Consider the following 14,078-nt stretch of genomic DNA (forward strand, 5'->3'; position numbering starts at 1 on the left):
TGATTTTAATTAAACATTATTTATAATTCTATTTTATCTTCTTGGTTAGCTCATCACTCTTTGTCATGTTATTTTAATGGTTGTTTTAGTGACCATGGTATACACCTTTAATTTATTATCAAGATAATTTATCATAATATTATATATACTACTTCACATATAATAGAAGAATCTTACAATAGTATACCTGTATTTCTGTTCTACTGTCTTTTGTGCTATTGTTGTCATACATTTTGCTTTTACATATGTTATAAAACCTCCAATAAATGGTTATTTAAAAAAATTAAACAGTTATCATTGAAAGTGATTTTCAAAAATTAAAAATCATACATATTTACCTACATATTTTTTACTTCCATTGTGTAGGTCCAAAGTTCTTTTTTTAGGTGCAAATGCAAGGAGCTTTACTGTAGTAATGCCCTTCATTTTCTTTAATTCTTTACAGGCTACATACAAAACAAAAACATAATAATGAAGAAAAATTAATTTCAATTTGGCATCATTTTCCTTCTGCCTGAAAGATTTCCTTGAACATTTTTGGTAGTGTGTTTCTGCTGTCAGTGCATTTTTTTTTCTTTAGAATGAGTAAGAAAACCTTTGTTTTGCTTTGATATTTTGATATAGAATTCTAGGTTAACAGATTTTTTTTTTTAATCTTTCAGTGCTTTAAACATGTCGTTCCATTGTCTTCTGGCTTGCATTGTTTTCAACACGATGCCTCCTGTCATTCTAATGTTTGTTCCCCTGTACATAAAGGTAACTTTTTTTCCCCTGGATACTTTTAAGTTTTCTTTTTTCTCTGGATTTCAGCAGTTAGATTAGGAGATACCTTGGAGCCATTTCCTTTAGCTTTCTTCTTCTCAGAATTTGTTAAGCTTCTTGACTATGTGGGTTCATAGTTTTCATCAAATTTGGAAAATTTTCAACTGTTAATTAAAAATACTTTTCTTCACCTTCTGGGACTCAAAAACATGTATATTACATTGAGTGATATTGTCCCACAGCTCATTGTTGGTCCATTCATTTTTTTCCCCATAGTTTTACTTTTGTCTCTAGAATTTCAATTTGGATCTTTTAATAAATCTTCCATTTCTTTCCTCATCAGGCTTGTGCTTTCCTCTACCTTCTTGAACATAGAGAATACAGCTTTAATAGCTGCTTTTACATTCTCTACTAATTCTAAAATCTATTATTTTTCATTCTGTTTTTTTAATTATTTCTTCACCACACTATGAGCTGTATTTTCTTGTTTCTTTGCATGCTTTTTGTAGTTTTTCATTTAATGGCAGATATTGCTAATGGTGCTCTTCGATACTGGATGTTTTTATATTCTTTAAATATTTTGGAACTTTGTTCTGGGATATATTTAAATTACTTGGAAATTGATTCATCTGAGGTTTGCTTTGTTAGGCAAATCCAAAATTGCTTTTAGTCTAGGGCTAATTTGTCTCATTACTAAAGTAATACCTTTCTGAGGACCTTCCTAGATATTCCATGAAATATAGTTTTCCAGCCTGGTGGTTGAAAACCTAAACTATTCCTGGTCTTATGTGAGCTCTGAGGATTGTTTGCCTGATCCTTTCTAGTGGTTCTTTCCCCATCTGCAATAGTTTTCTCACACACTGGAGTTGATCAGTATTCAGCCAAAGATTCAAGGGGCCCCTCTACAAATCTCCAGAGCTCTATCTATGTGCAGTTTTCTCCTGTGAGCATTCTCCCCTCCAGTACTCAAATTCTAGTCACCCTGTCCTCTGTGAACTCTGAATTGTGTCTCCTCAACTTAGAGAGACTTCCAGGCTGTTTGGTTCCCTTTCCCTTGGTTGTGGTCTGGATACTTTCTCCAGGCAGTGAGTTGGGACATTCACAGGGTTTATCTTATTTGTTTCCCTTCTCTCAAAAAATCGTGGTCCTATGCTACTTTTTGTCAAATGTCCAAAATCCACTGTTTCATACATATTTTTGCTGTTTTTTGTTTGTTTGTTTTTAGATATTTAAGATGAGAGGGTAAATCCTGTTCTTGTTATTTCATCATAGCTGTAAGCAGAAGTTCAGGTGGCCTTTTGGAGTGGTGGAATGGGAACACTATGTTAGGAGTCAGGACATCTCTGTTCCTATTAAGCTTCACTACTTGCTATTTTTGTGACCTTAGCAAAGATAATTGACCTCTTGGGCCTCAGTTTCATCTGGAAAATAAAGTTATAAAATCTGTCCTACTCTTCTTCACATGATGAATTATGTTAATTAAAATACTTGGTAAACTATAATGTGCTATGCAAAAGTTATTTTTGTTAATTGTAAACATTTATGTAACCAACTTGTCATTCCTACTAGTAATAATTAATTTAACATATACCAAACCACTCCCACATAATGTGTAATAAACCTCAAATAAAGGAAACATACATTAATATATTCTCATGGCAAAAGGAAGACAGATCCTGACCCTCTTCTATGTAATGAGAGTTTGATCTTTTAAAGTTTTGGAGAATGAAAAAATTAAGCACAACACCAATGGGCATGGTGTCCATGTATGTAGGTGCCTCTGCATAATTTTTTAATGTAATATTTAGCAAAAGCTTGATTAAATATACAGTAATGAACTGACACTTTGAACTTAATGAAATTTGAATACGTGCAAAAGAATTGTTATGGTGCACTTCCCTGGTGGTGCAGTGGTTAAGAATCTGCCTGCCAATGCAAGGGACACGGGTTCAAGCCCTGGTCTGGGAAGATCCTACATGCCGTGGAGCAAGTAAGCCTGTGTGCCACAAATACTGAGCCTGTGCTCTAGAGCCCTCAAACCACAACTACTGAGCCCACGTGCCACAACTACTGAAGCCCGTGCACCTAAAGCCCATGCTCCACAACAAGAGAAGCCACAGCAATGAGAAGCCTGTGCAGTGCAACAAAGAGTAGCCTCTGATTGCTGCAAGTAGAGAAAGCCTGCACACAGCAACAAAGACCCAACACAGCCTATAAATAAATAAATAAATAACTTTATTAAAAAAAAAAAGAATTTATGGTAAATCTGTTTTCAGAAGCTGTCACTTTAATGTGTCATTTACATTTAATGATCCTCATCTTTACAAACAGCAGTTCTATTTAGTTATTTTATAATTAACTTGCCAGAATTTGCAGATATTGCAAAAAAATAAATTTCAACATTTTCTAAGCATAAAGCCAAGTAACAGGCATTGCATCTATTCAAATACTATGAAAGGATATTCATTATTTGTTTATTGGGCTATAACTACTGAAATGCATTGCACACATCTCTTATCTTCCATTTTAGAGGTATAATTGGCCTCTATCACTTAGGTGGAAATATGAAACAGGAAATTTTAACTACAACCCAGAAAACTTTCTCAGGGCACAAAGAAATTGTACACTGACCTCACTTTAAAAAACACTTAAGAATTCTATATAATCAATGTTCATATTTTCCAACTACACAAAAGCTAAATATATATTCATAATGACATGGGCATAAATTCCAAGATAATATTATGTATAAATTTTCCATATAAATAGATGAAAAGATATATCTACAGTGACATATATCTCTATAGCCACATGTCTAATGTCTAAATTCAAAGATGATGAATGTTTGTTCAAAAACAATCAATCACTGGCAAGTAGATATACTAATCTCAGATTTTTTCATCAATTATAATAATTTGTTAGCTTTTAGTGACATTTGCTTTTATCACAAAGTGGCAATGTTAAAATAATAAAATACATTTAAACTACAAATACCTTATCATACACTCAGATGTCAAAACTCATAACAAAATAAGAAAGATCAATTTCAAACAGATAATCAGTTGGACAACAGAAGCATAAACAGGACCTCAATCGGATAATTGATTTCCTGTTGTCTTTAGCTCTGCTTTCATACAATCCCACATGCATACACTCAAACAGAAAAAATGACAATTAATGACCAGTGATATATAGCATCTCCTGATGAGTTAAATACTACCTTGATCCATATATATTTGTGACTAAATTCTATTTCTTTTTACATTTCTAGCCTCAAGCAAATCGTGCAAGTAAATCATTTCTATCTTTCACTAATTCATGATAGTGATTCCACTGCCATAAGCACTGACCCCTAACATCCTGCAATTAACATTCTAACACCTTTAAATATAGGTTGCATTTTAATTTACTATTGAGGGTAGCTCTATAAAATTTCTCATAGCTGCACATTGCAAAAGTGATTGTTAATAAATTACTCATTATATCAAAATAATATATATGTCTCTTTAATTTCACCATACTGTGAATTTATCCTTATTAGTTCTCTCTTAACTTTTTTCTATCATCCACACAACTCTCTCCTACTCTATCCTACCTCTTCTCTCACTCCCAGCAAGAATTTCCATTGGTAACTAAAATTTGTTTTTAAAATGTTAAAGCCATATTTATTCACCTAAACTTGATATTCTTTTGGTGTTTTATGAGTCAGATTTACATAGTATATGTTAATATTTAAGGGTAGTTTTACCTAGAAGCAAAGAGATGGACTGTTTGACTCTCATACTTTCCATCCCTGATTTTATTGCAAAAACTTTGGGGGAAAAAGTATACATCTGTTCTTTGGGAGTTGGAGGAAGATTTCTCAAAGCACCCCATCTGGTGGTAAGTAGGTAACAGTATATAATTACACACATGTATAGTGTTGAACCAACACACACACATATCTAATTCATCAAATAGTGGAAGCATAAATTTATCCCTACAAATAATTTTAATAGACTAAGTACTGCTTAATGGTTTAAAAGCCTCATGGAGTGCAACTAAAATCTGATAGTCACGGGTAAAGTCTTTTCTTTCTTCTTGCTTTAAAAGAGGAAAACAAAATCACAAACAAAATCTTTCCTATATTGTCCAAATCCACCTTTGGGTCTCTGTCTGAGGAACTCTGCCTTAAGGTACTCAATTCATTCCATCAAATGTATTTTAATTGTGGCTTATGACTATAAAAGAGAAGTTTTATCATTATACCTGGTGGAAAGGCTCTGTGTGTAAGTGAACACATGCAGATTGTGGGGTTTTCTTTTCAAGATTATCAGTGAAATAAAACCCTCAAATTTAAAAATTTTCATAAAACTTGCAGACCTCTGAGAACACGTCCTTGGACCCCTAGGGGTCTGCAGACCTCAATTTTTAGAGACACCGCCCTATGTTAAGCCTATGACATTAAGATAGAAAACATACGTTATTACCAAATCATAGACGTATATATGTTTGAAGAGTGGGATAAACAGTGACCCCTAATGTTTTTGTCAGCACTGCATTTCTCCTGCCTAGTCATGTTTTTCACTTGGATATGAGGCACAAAAGGAGAGATTGTTACATAACACATGTGCTTCTGTGTATTTCATCACAATGCTATTCACTGGTGTTAATCAGACTAGATCTGAACACATGGACTATACTATCCAAGGTTTAATCATGACCATATTCAGCAATTGTTATTTTACCACTAATATTTAATTCAGGTAACCAGATAACCATTTGCAAAAATATTCTCAAGGCTATTTAGAAACTATAGCTTCACTTGTGAATTGTCAGAACACATATTGCTTCAATATACTTTGCAGTACTGAGAAGTCGGAGCAAAACTTTTTGCAAAATAACCCTCTCCTCTCCAAGTCACTGCTCTCAAAAGCAGCCAATATATAAGTGAATTACCACAGATATTTTAATTTAGTCACTTAAAATTTTATTTATTAAGCATATATTTGCATATAGAGAGCTAATAATTTACTGTGTTCTGAACCTAAGTCTTAAACCAATTTCAAAGGAGTCTAGAGAGTCAAAAGAACAAAGGTGTTTCTCAATAATATCTTTATTACTTCTCTTTAAAGTTGAAGGTTAGGAAGTGGGTGATGAATGGCAGGGATGGTAGTTATTAAAATACTGTTTCCTGAAGAGAACATTAACACAATTTTGTCTGCACTTAATACTTTTTATTAATATATGGATTTAATAACTTCTTAAAATTTAATAAATAGAATCATAGAATTTTAAAGCTAGAGATATCCTTAGGTATTATGAAGATCATGCCCTCATTTCACGGTTGAATAAACTGAGGGCCAGAGATGTGATGTATTTCAAACTTGTTTTACGAAAAATGTCTAATGTGTATTATAAACTCTTTGATGCCTAATTCACTTTATCCAACACCTAGAATATTAAAGAACACAAGCTTAATAAATAAGTGCTTTTGAGGATCAACTTAAATATCAACTAAAGGACTACCCTGACTATATTAGTTTGCTAAAGCTGCTATAACAAAGTACCAAAAACATGGTGGCTTAAACAGAAATTTATTGTCTTGCAGTTCTAAAGACTAGAAGTCTGAGATCAAGGTGTTGGTAGGGCTGGTTCCTTCTGAGGACAATGAGGGAAGGATGGGTTGTAGGCCTCTCTTGTAAATGGCCATCTTCATGTTTAGATGACATTCTCCCTGAACACTGACCGATTACTTATCCCAATAACAAGATTAGAGGCTGGCTTCCTTTATCAGTCAAAAAGGCCATCAATTCCTGTGCCGACCCTTACCCCGCTACACCCCGAGGTATCTATATCCTCATTCCTGGAACCTGTGAATATGTTAGACTCCATGGGAAAAGTGAATGAAGGTTGCAGGAGGAATTAAGGTTGCTAATCAGTTGACCTTAAAATAAAGAGATTATCCTAGATTATTTTAGTGGGCCCAATGTAATCACAATTATCTTTAAATGTGGAAGATGGAGGCAAAGAGTAAGTGTCACAGTGATGCAATGTGAAAGATGTGATCAAACATTGCTGACTTTGAAGATGAAAGAGGGCCACATGCCAAGGAATGTAGATAGCCTCTAGAAGCTAGAAAAGATAAGGAAACAGATTCTTCCCTAGAGCTTCCAGAAAGGAAAGCCCTGACGACACTTTGATTTTCACCCTGTGAGACCTGTTTCAGACCTCTAACCACCAGAACTGTAAGATAATACATGTGTTGTTTAAAGCCATGTGTTTGTGGTAATTTATTACAGTAGCAAATAGAAAACTAATACAGTTCCTCTTGAAGGTATTAACAACAGTGACCCCAGTAAATCTATACTCTTCTGTAACACTGTTGACATGTCAAGTAATTAGGATAAATATCATTTTAATGGTAAGGTCATTATTATCAACAAAATAAGTAGGTTCAGTCACTCTTAACAATTTTACCCATCACACAGGTGTAGCTATCTTCTCAAAGAGACAATGTTGACTCCAGAATGGAGCAAAACTGATGTATATTAGCCAGATAATACTTTGATTACATATTACTTTACACATGTGAAAATGGACAAAAGGAAATTCAGAGTTTTCTATAACTACCAGCTCTTAAAATGCTTAAGTTGTACAGGAATTCATATTTCACTTTGTATCAGTGTTTCTCAGACACTTATGTGCATATGAATCACCCAGGGATCTCATTAAAATGCAGATTCTGATTCAGTAGGTCTTGGGTGGAGCCAGAGATTCTGCAGTTTCTAAGAAGTCCCCAAGTGATGCCCATACTGCTACTCCATGGAACACACTTTGAATTGCAAGGATTTAATAGACACAGATGCACCAAACCCTACCAGATAAGTAAACTGACTCCAAATCACAACCAATACTGAGTTCAAAAGTAGTCTCTCTCTACATTAAGTACTAGTTGGGAAAAGGAAAAAAAAAAAAACCACCTTTAGCATCTCTTAAGCATTCATTGGTGATAAAAGTGAGCCTCTAGGTTCTCATTAAAATGCTTGACTGATTATTTTAATAACTTACATACATATTCAAAAATAACTTCATGTTGTCTTAGAATAGTGGGGATGAGTAAAGGCTGAGCATTCTATACCTAATGTAATACTTCCCATTAATGTAGAATATATTTTTTCTTCTACATCTCACAATTCCTCAGATCTCTTCCAGTTGTTTCTCTGTTGAGGAGATTTCAACACAATAAACGATTGGTCTATGAAAGGGCAAAGCTATTTGGAGAATGGGTCTGGGATAATTACTTTCCTAAATGGCATAGCCATTTCATCCATGAAGCACACTGCAGGTAGACCAAGCTAACCAAGTAAGAAAGTATAATATATAAAGAAATATATTAAAGCAATATATTAGTGTTGGAGAAAACTTATGATCTATCCTTTCACAAAACCCAATGAAGAAACGCTTTCACCATTGCTTGGTACTTGACAATAGAAAAAATAGTGTATGGGTCTACATGCCTTCTGCCACCGAAGCCACTGGAGTCAAAACAAGGATCCCTTTCTCTTAAAAGTCATCCTATCTGTTAAAAATTTTCATTTCCACTGAGAGAGAAAGGAAAATGTCACAGGCATTACAGACTCATAAAGAGAGTAAGTCAGGGAGAAATTTTACACACACACAAACACAATTTTTGAAAACAAATGAAGAAGGGCCTCACTCTAGCTCTCCAACCTATAACCTAGTAGTTAAGAATGAAACCTCTAGAATGACACTTGCTTTGAAGTACTGGCTCTGCCACTTACTACTTGTATGACCCTGGACAAGCACCATGCTTATTTACCTGAGAAAAGTGCCTACCCAGGGCATGTAAGTCACATGTTTCCATGGCTGTTTTAAGAACCATAAAATAAACTTCCCCCAACCCCAAGGGAAGAGAAGCTAAGAAAATGTTTTCCTCAATTTTTGCCACTCTAACAAATAACACATTTAAAGATTCTAAGGATCAACCCAATTGGACATAAGTCTCATGTAAAACAACAGGAGATCAAGAGGGTAAGACAGCTCTGCTGTTGTAGATTTCTTTACAGATGTCAGATGTAAAGTATAGCATTTGATTGACAATATAATGTCAATTGTTCAGTTCCCATGTACCTAGATTTCTGGTTAATCCAGGCAATTTTGCTACTAGTTGGCACAAGGATGATTCCATTGGCACAGACAAGTTTCAGTTTATTGTCGTGACATTTTATGCAGGCTAGAAAGGTCTCAGGGTGTCAGTGACAGTTTCTGAATATACCAACCTCTCCAGTCCCCTTTGTATGCAGAATATATCTCTCTAGAATTTTCACTGTTTACTTCCAAATCACTATGCCTAGATATAGTGTACTCAGTGCAAGTATAAGACACCACCAATTTCATGTTTAGCTAACTGATTCCACTGTAAAATCAAAATCAACAATTCAAATATTTTTACCTTGTTGGGGATTACACTACATAAAAATATAATTCCCTCTGGGAATACAATTTTAAAAGCAGAATTAATTAAATATATATTTTTAAAATATTCATAGTATACTTACAATAGTCTATGACAATAGTTTTCAAATTTACAGAATGTAAAACCCTTTTGGACTGCTTTTCATCCATTTTCCTAAACCTCAAACCTTGATGTAATATTGGGATGGTGCCTCAGAGTGAAGCAGCAGTCCAAGTGAAATCTGTAGAAAGCCTCTGTATTAAACCACAACCAATCACTTTCTTTCAAATAAGACTGAGCTCCATGGAACAATGCAGTTTGAAGCCCAAGGGGTAGGGAAGTGATGACTGATATATTATAAAATAGCAATTATGGCAGCCATCACAATGATTAGCTCTGATTCAAGATGAAAACTATCAGTGACAGTCAATGTAAAGCAGCAAATGCAAGACATCCTGCAATAAAAAGAGTGAATAATTACTGGATTTAAGAGAAGATACATAATGAAATGTTATCAAAGAGAAATATAGACAATGGAAAATGTCTTAGTATTTTTCAAACTGAGAAAATTACAGACAGAACCACTTCTGGGATAAAGTTCCCTTGGTCTTATTAATGAGGACAGAACATATTTGCAGGCTACCCAATATATAGAGATGTCTGTTTTTCTGTATTGCATTTTCTTTGAATCATATTGAGGTTTATTCAGTCACTGGAGGGTCCCTTGCTTGACTAATGATGAATAAGTTTTCACATATATACAGTTCTTTTGATAACTGTATTACTTTGTTTCCCAAGAAATTGGAAAACAAAGACCATATACAGCTGTAGATATTTCAAATAGCCATCCAGATGCTTTGGATAAAGAAGTATATGGTAGATGGCATGGTCCCAACTCTTAAGAACAGGTTTAAAATCCAGTTGAGGAGTCTAGTCTAACACACACATACATACACACACACAATAAAATTAAAAAAATAAGAAGACAGTATAAGGCAGGCTATAAGAAAGTGACAAATATAAGAACTGATGTAGGAGTTCTAGAAAAGGTGAGCTTAATAATGGTTGGATTAGACTTGGAAGGTACTTACAGAGAGGTGCAACTTAAGTTGAGCTTCCAAAGTGGGTAAGACGTGAATAGGCAAAGAGAGAGCATCTTAGGTGAAGGGAGTGGTAGTGGTACAAGGAGCAAAGTTCTGGAGGTAGATTGTTCTGGCGACATTAGGGAGAGTTGTGCACTGAGAAATAAACTAAGATAAGGTTCCTGTGGTATAATAAAGTCAGATTACAAAGCTCTTTGCAATCCAAGTGTAACTGGGCTTGGAACAATAGAAAATAAGAAGCCAATAATATTTTGGTGAAGAAAAATGACTTGATGAAGGAAGTCATCAAGCCGTTAGTCTGACAGGATGAATTAGAAGGCTGGCTAGGAGGTTCCTGGAATGACTGGATGGGTGGTAATGAGAGTTTAGACTGTAAAATAAGGGAAAAATGGTAGGAGAGGCTTTCAAAGGAAAACTCACCAGGACGTGATAATCCCTTAACTATGAGAAATGGAGAAAAATCCAGATTCCTCTGTAAAATAGGAGTTCATGATCAGACAGTGGAGCAGAAGTATTAACACTACTATACAATTTCTCCACCAAGGACAGACAGGCAGGATGTTCCTCATGGTTGCCGAGTGATAAAGCCCCTCCCAATAAAGGGGAGTCGTACAGGATCTCTCAAAATAGGATTTGACCTTGGTGGTTCTAACAGAGACAGAGGAAGAAGGAAGGACTTAGCGCCAAACCTGAAACCGAGACCAAAGCTTTAAAAGAAACCTTTCCAAGAAGGAAAAAAAAAAAAAGACAAGAAAGGAAAATTTTTTACTCTGAGTCTCTCCAAAGAGTTTGTTTCAAAAATCACTGAGCGGCACGCCAAATCAGAGTTCCTTGAAGACTAAAAGTTGGACTCACTTGAATAGTGTTTCTATTCTCCAAATGGTTTCTCATCTCAGTAATTTCTATTCCAAACTCCTATCTGAGTTCTTTCCATTATTCTAAACCTGATAACTGTAGATTAAGAATTTGCCTTCTTAAATTGTTCAGGCCCACTCTGGGGCTGAATATGCTCATTAGGCCAGATTCAAAGTAACTGGCAGATTCTTTCCATCAACTAGCGCTTGAAACATCACAAGGCCAACTTACCAACCCTTTGCATATTCTGCCCAGACAGACCTCAGCCCAACCCCCTCCAGCGAAACGGAAAAGGCGCATGCGCAAACGCAAACTCCACGCCTATACTCGTCGCCACGAACTCCGCCCTACCACCCCCACCTCCCCGCAGAGGTTGTTATTGCGCAGGCGCAGCACCTCCAGCGCGTTTGAGTAGGGCTGTGAGAAATCCACAGTCCAGTGAAATCTAGAAGTGTTAGAATTCACTCCCCCTCCTTTCTTCGGAGGCAGAGGCGCCACTTCCTCCTACTCAGGGGCCAGAAGCGCGTCCCAAACGTCGCACTCTCTCCGAGCAAGGTCCTTCGCTCTCTGCCAGTGTCTACTGTATCCCTATCCTCATCTCGTTTTTAATCTCACGCTGCCGCCAGGCTTCACTCGGAGGGTAGAGGCAGTTGGCTCCCCCAAAGCCGCACCAGTTTGTTGGCAGCCTCTTTAGGCCTCTGAACCTCCGTGCCCCCCACTGGGCAGAGCATTAGCTCGGTGCCTTGCTCGCCCTCCTTCGCCCTTCACACCTACCCATGCTGGGTGCTTACCTCGGGCGTGGTGCAGTGACGGGAGGGATCAGAGGATCCCAGATCAAGCCAGGGCTGGGGCAGGCGTATTCAGCGAGATTTTTCCTGGGTCTCCACTGCCTCCTCAGACAATGAAATCAGCGTGTCCGATCATCAATTCTCATCATGATCGTGACGTCACAAAAGACAGCGGCCAATGGGAGCCGAGATCAGCTCCGGACAGTCCCTGGCCTCAGCCCAGAACCCAAGAGTGGGGAGGGGGGAGGAGAAATAGCTGCCTGCAGTGGAGCTGCCTCTTCCCCGCACACATCAGCTGCATCCAAAGCCAGGCCTCTCTGTACCTCTCCCTTCCTGAGTAGAAGTGAACGCCCAGCATCCCTGTGACTATAGTAGTTGTATGCCAGCCATTTGAGCAGGTGCTGCCTGGTCTTCCGACTTGAGATTCGCTTGCAGCAGAATCGTTGCACGCTGCCAAAATCAAATGATCACATACAGAAATGTAGTTTTTTTGTGGTCAGTGGTCAATTGACAAATGTATATTCAGTGTTACTGAAATCAAGAAGGTGTCCATTGAGCCTTTAGAATTTGTCGATAAGAGTGAGTGTACTGTTTTATGTCTCCAGTTGACTCTGGCCACTGAAGAAATTTAAATTATTGCTTCTGTTCACCTAACCTTAATATCTGTTCTGCTGGAAGTTACTTGAGTAATCACCATTACACCATTACAGGAAAAAAAACCTCAAGCCATATGTTACATCAGTTAACACACTTGATACACTTCCAAAATATGCTGGATGCCATGAGAGATGTAGAATTCATTGGTCCTCTGCTATTATAGAACTTATAATATCATTCGGAAGATGTGACTAGCACACATTAAACTTTCACAATATAATAAAGTACATGATCATGTGCTCAGTCATGTAGTCATGAACTACAGATAAGAGTTACATCGTTAATGACTGAAAACATCAGTGAGGTGAGGATAGTTGGGAAACATTCTATGTTGTAATTGAAATTTGAGCTGTTTCTTGAATGGTGGATAAGAGAGGATGGAAAACACTGTCTTAAAGGGGAAGAAATGGGCAAAAGTAGGAAAGTATATATATATATATATATATATATATATAGAAACTGTGAGGAGGTCCATGATGAAATCAGCCTAACGAATAGAGGGTGTATGTTGAGGACTAGTGGGAGATAGGATAGACTGATACTAAAAGCCTTTGAAAGTAGGCAGAGAACTTTGATTTTATTAAAAGCCACCAAAGGCCATAGGGCAGGGTACATCAGACCTCTCTAGTCGATTATTTTTAGAGCAGCTTGAGTGTTATTTTTTTTAAACAAAAGTCAGATCATGCCCAGCTCCAAATTATTCAATGGCTTCCATTCACATATACTACAAAATACAAATTAGCCCCGAGGTCTTAAATGATATGGCTTTTCCCATCTCTCTCTCCTCATTTCCTGCCACTCTACCACTAACTCACTTTCCAATCACACCAGCCTTTTCTCCATTTCTCAAACAAATTAAATTCATGACCACATCAGGGCCCTTGCACTATTGTTCCCTCTGATCTTTGTAGGACTCAGTTCCTCTCTTGATTCACATCTCTCCTCAAATGTAACCTCTTTAAAATATATCAATTTTACGTAACTTCTTTAAAAAGTAACTTCTTTACTTTTTTTTAAATGTTTCCAGAATTGCTCCTTTATTTTGACAGAGTCTTAACATACTGAGGAAATAGGCTTGTTGATGCCCCAGAGGACAAATAGGAAAATACAACCCATTGGAAATATCTTAAATAACAAGTAACAGATACGTTTTTCCCACATGAGAAAAAAATATTCTAGCTGATTCTTTTTGTCTTAACTAACTGTTTGTAGTGTCAAACGGCTACAAGAGACAACCTCTTGGATATATTTTCATGCAAACCCCATGTTTATGAAATCAATCCTATGGATTTAATTCACTGACCAGCTAATTTTTATTCTTTTCCTGAATTCATCTGAAGGAAAGAATGCCATTCCAAAGAACAGCACAGTTGATCTTTTTGCAGACCACTTATATCTTTAAAAAAATTTTTCTTTAAACATCTTTATTGGAGTATAATTGCTTTACAATGCTGT

General features: G+C 36.5%; 1 protein-coding gene across 2 annotated transcripts in view; it reads right to left on the reverse strand.

The window, feature by feature from the left end:
• HDX (highly divergent homeobox) overlaps positions 1-12,097 on the reverse strand; it is a 165,471-nt gene extending 153,374 nt beyond the window's left edge. For both annotated transcript variants that reach the window (XM_057537541.1, XM_057537540.1), the window contains exon 1: positions 11,970-12,097. The gene's annotated coding sequence lies outside the window, so the exon portion shown is untranslated. The remainder of the gene's footprint in view (positions 1-11,969) is intronic.
• Between the last annotated feature and the right edge of the window lie 1,981 nt (positions 12,098-14,078).

Source organism: Balaenoptera acutorostrata, chromosome X (assembly GCF_949987535.1).
Source record: "Balaenoptera acutorostrata chromosome X, mBalAcu1.1, whole genome shotgun sequence".
Taxonomy (NCBI): domain Eukaryota; kingdom Metazoa; phylum Chordata; class Mammalia; order Artiodactyla; family Balaenopteridae; genus Balaenoptera; species Balaenoptera acutorostrata.